This window comes from Oratosquilla oratoria, chromosome 4 (genome assembly GCF_046742065.1).
Source record: "Oratosquilla oratoria isolate Oo_2021 chromosome 4, ASM4674206v1, whole genome shotgun sequence".
Classification (NCBI taxonomy): Eukaryota; Metazoa; Arthropoda; class Malacostraca; order Stomatopoda; family Squillidae; genus Oratosquilla; species Oratosquilla oratoria.
The window spans coordinates 33,683,532-33,688,531 of NC_134780.1; positions in this window are offsets into that span (position 1 = coordinate 33,683,532).

Consider the following 5,000-nt stretch of genomic DNA (forward strand, 5'->3'; position numbering starts at 1 on the left):
GGCGGTTGGAACCGCTAATGTGAACAGGGCTTAATCTCCACTGGAAATGAAAAATATATAAACAAATAACTTCTGAGCTTCTAATTCCTCTTTAAACCACATCTACGGACGGAAGCGCTGGTTATTATTGGTGACGTAATAGTAAACGCGTTCATTCTACTCTGGCTTACGCTAAAGTGTTTCATTCAACGTCACGCGCGACCTCTAGTCAGGCAATTGCATCATCGAACGTAATCGATCAAAGGAGTTCGTCGTAATGCCTTCTTGCCTTCGGTTGGGGAAGTGAGGGAAGGGAAGGGAAGGGAAGGGAAGGGAAGGGAAGGGAAGGGGTAGAGAAGGGAAGTGAAGGGGAAGGGAAGGAAGTAAAAAGAGGGGAAGGTAGGGAAAGGGAAGGGAAGGGAAAGGGAAGGGAAGGAAAAGGGAAAGGAAGGGAATGGAAAGAAGGGAAGGGAAAGGAAGAAAGGTAGGGAAAGGGAACGGAAAGGAAGGGAAGGAAAAAAGAGAAGTAGAGGAAGGGAAGGGAAAGGAAGGGAAGGGAAATTAAAAGGAAGGTAAAGGAAGGGAAAAGGGAAGGGAAGGGAAAGGGAGGGAAAGGTAGGGGAAGGGAAGAGAAGGAAGTAATAAGGAAGGTAAAAGAAGTAAAAAGGAAGGGAAGGGAAGGGAAAGAAAGGAAAAGGAAAGGAAGGAAAGGGAAGAGAATGGAAGGGACGGGGAAGGAATGGAAAGGGAAGGGAAAGGGAAGGGGAATGGGAAGGGAAACGAAAGGAAGTGAATGGAGGGTAAGGAAAGGGAAGGGAGGGAAGGAGAAGGCAAGGTAAGGGAAGGGAAAGGAAGAAGGGGACGGGAAGGAAAAGGAAAGGCAAAGAAGGGGAAGGGGAAGGGAAGGTAAAGGGAAGGAAGGGAAAGGAAGGGAAGGAAAGGAAAATGAAGGGAAGCGTAATGCTGCCCCTTTAAAGGGTACTCCCTTTACCTGCGAAAGGATTAGAGCTAATCTCCCTTAACCCCTTCCGCTCCGGGTGGTACTTTTCCTTCTTAGCCAGCTGTCGCCAGTTGATTTTATTCACCCCCCACCCCGTGGCACACACTTAGGAGAGAAAACGGGTTAAACACTTAAGAGAGAAAATGGGCCGAGGCTTGTAAAAACGCATTATGTATACATGAGTATGCAAAAAGGGCATACATATGAATATACGTTTGTGTATATGTAACTAGGAGTGGCCGTGTGTGTGTGTGTATGTGTGTGTGTGTGTGTGTGTGTGCGTATGTGTGTGTGTGTGTGTGCATATACACGTCTCTGTATATTTACTACGTCAAGACCTAAGAGTGTTAAACAATACAACATAAGACTGTTTCACGGTTCATCGCAATACACACACACACACACACACACACACACACACACACACACACACACACACACACACACACACACACACACACACACACACACACACACACACACAAATGTGTGTATGTGTACATCCAAGCGCGCGCACACACCGTGACGTCACCCTCTCCCACTTGAAAAGACAAGAGACGTTTTTAGCCAAGAGATGGATCTCATAGTCCAGACAACAAGGAATACAAGGACGACCTTAACTCGAGGGCGAACTCGACCTCACTACTGCAGGAGGAGGACAACATGTGTGCATTAATAAACACAAGGGCGAGCTCCCGGCACGAGGTCCTGCTTGAGAGGGAGGGGACGTCGAGGGGGAGGTGGAGGTGGAGGGGGAGGTGGAGGGCGAGGTGGAGGTGGAGGGGGAGGTGGAGGTGGAAAGGGAGGTGGAGGGGGAGGGGAGGGGAGGTGGAGGGGGAGGTGGAGGTGGAGGGGGAGGTGGAGGGGAGGTGGAGGTGGAGGGGGAGGTGGAAGTGGAGGTGGAAGGGGAGGTGGAAGTGGAGGTGGAAGGGCATGTGAAAGTGGAGATGGAGGGGAGGTGGAGGTGGAGCTAGATCGAGCTCCCGTGACAGACTTCGTAGTCTTGATTCTGGTTAGCGTCAGGAAGGAGGAACGTCTGGGAGTCATTCATCATCATCATCATCATCATCATCATCATCATCATCATCATCATCATCATCATCATCATCACTATCATCATCATCATCATCATCATCATCATCATCATCATCATCATCATCATCATCATCATCATCACTATCATCATCATCACCGTCATCATCATCTTCATCATCATCATAATCATCATCACTATCATCATCGTAATCATCACTATCATCATCACTAGCATCATCACCATCACCATTATCATTATCATCACGATCATCATCACTATCATCATCATCATCATCACTATCATCACCATCACCATTATCACTATCATTATCGGACTTGAGGGGCCGGTGGCTGATCTCCGGGCTGAGCTCAAGATCTCTATCAAATTTCAAATACAATATACTTTTTTCCCTTCATCTTCACACGTAGGGACACCTCACAACCGGCGACTACTCCCATCCTCCCTTTAACAGCCAGTAACCTAGCAATGGGCCCTCACTCACAAACGAAAATTTCTAACGTTTCTCCCCAAAGAGATCTATGGGGGCTCGGCTCAAGAACCGATGCCGGGTTCCGTGGGGTTGCGGGTTTCTGGTCATAGGAGATCGAGACTGAGTAGATTACTGTTCTGTCTGGCGCCAAACGATTTTATTCAGCTAAGTTAAGTTTGGCTCCTGGCTTGGCTTGAGTGAACTGAACTTTGGTATGCTGTGGCCAATATTGGCTTTGACCGCTGTTCCTGGCTACGGGGAAAGCCTACTCGTATTACAGAAATAGAATAGACGAAGAAATTAATAAATAATTTGATAAATAGACAGATAATAAACAAATGCACGAAAAAATAAAAAAACAAATAATAGATGATATATATATATATATAATATATATATATATATATATATATATATATATATACATGTATATATATATATATATAAGTAGACCAATAAACAAATAGATGAATAAATGAATAAAAATAGATAAGTAAATAAATGAAAATAGATAATAGATAAATCAATAAATGGATAAACAAACAAATAAATGAACAAATAAAGAAATGGATAAATGAATGAGTAATTATATCAGTTCATCCGCGAAAAAGGTTATACAGTTTCCTTTCTCAACCGACGCTCAACATTTCCTTTCAGTTTGTGTCTGTCGAACCCCTCAGATAAAGCGTTTGAATCAAGTATAATTATCTGACGTCCTGTACTTGCTTGGATGATTGTCTCCTTCCTCTTAACGGTCTGAAAATGCGATAAAAGTAGCATCGTAGATATATATATATATATATATATATATATATATATATATATGTATATATATATATTTATATATATGTATATATATATGTATATATATATGTATATATATGTAAATATATATATATTTATATATATATATAGAGTATATATATATATATATATATATATATATATATATATATATATAAATAAAGGACGGACTAAACTTATTCTGCTTAGAAAAGTTTTTTTATGCTGCAATGGGTTTGGTAACTAGGTAAACGATCGTAAACAATGAGTTGTTTTTCGTGGTAAACTTTTTGGAAAGATGTTAAGAGCGGAGTCCTACATGGTCCTGTTCTCGAACCCCTTCTGCATCTACATCAGTGTCTCTACGTCACAATCTACTTCAGCGATCTACATGGTAGATTAAAGTATCTATTCAGATTTGCCAAGGGTATTTAGTCACGCGAAATATTCAAGAAGGTCTAGACGAACTGGAAAAATGGTCTACAAAAGTTCTAATGGGTCTTAAAACATGTTATGAAGAAGGTGAGGAGCCTACGCCAGGAGGCGCTGAGTAGCTCCTGCCGAAGCCAGGAGCAAGGAACTAACAGTCACTGCTGGTAATCGGAGAAGAGTGCGGGATTCGAACTTAGGACAAATGTGAGACCAAAACGCTTTAGGATACACCACCAGTGGGCCAAGTTACGAAGACTGAGAGCGATACTTTTTGGGAAAAAAATTAAACATTAAGAAAAGTGAAGAGGATCTTGGTGTAAAGGCCGCTAAATATCTTAGATCATCTCAACATTGTATTTTTGTCTTAGAGAAATCACCAAGTTTCTAGAATTGATAGCATTATTATTATTATTATTATTATTATTATTATTATTATTATTATTATTATTATTATTTAAAGTTTAATAGTCGTCTATCAATTCTACAAACTTTTAAAGTGGCGGGACACTTGGCATTTCTCGCTAGCATGCTACTTGCTATTGCTACTTCGTTTGAGTAGAGACGACTTCGGTTACGATCTTTTGTTTTTCAAATGTCCAAATGTCAAATTACTCTTGCTGACGTCATAAAGTGAGAAGCTGAACGACGAACTTAGGGAAGTTAAACCTAGAATACGAATGTTAGACACAAAATTGTTGAGAATTTCTCACGGAAATCTAGAATATTGAAACCGAAGTCGTTTCTACTCAAACGACGTAGCAAAAGCAAATTGCTAGCCTAGTGTGCAGCACCATTCGTCTGTCCAGATTTGGAGGACATTTTGTCTTAAGATTTATTTGTATAAAGATTTGGAGGACATTTTGTCTTAAGAATTATTTTTATAAAGATTTGGAGGACATTTTGTCTTAAGATTTATTTGTGTAAAATCTTATTTTTGTGTGTTTTGTGTATTTGTTTATGTATTCATGTGTTTGTGTTTGTTTATCACTTTGTCTTTCAAGTCATTTATCAATTTACGTATTCATACATATATACATATATATATATATACATACATACATATATATATATATATATATATATATATATATATATATATATATTCACCTGCTTATTTAGTAATCAATTAATGTATTTATCTATTCATCTATTCATTTGTTATAATTATCTTACATATGTATGTTTACTGTTAGATTTAATTTATTTTCTAAATCCAACCTCTATCTAGAGTGATACACATCCCGTTATCCATTGCATGCATACACATATATATACATACA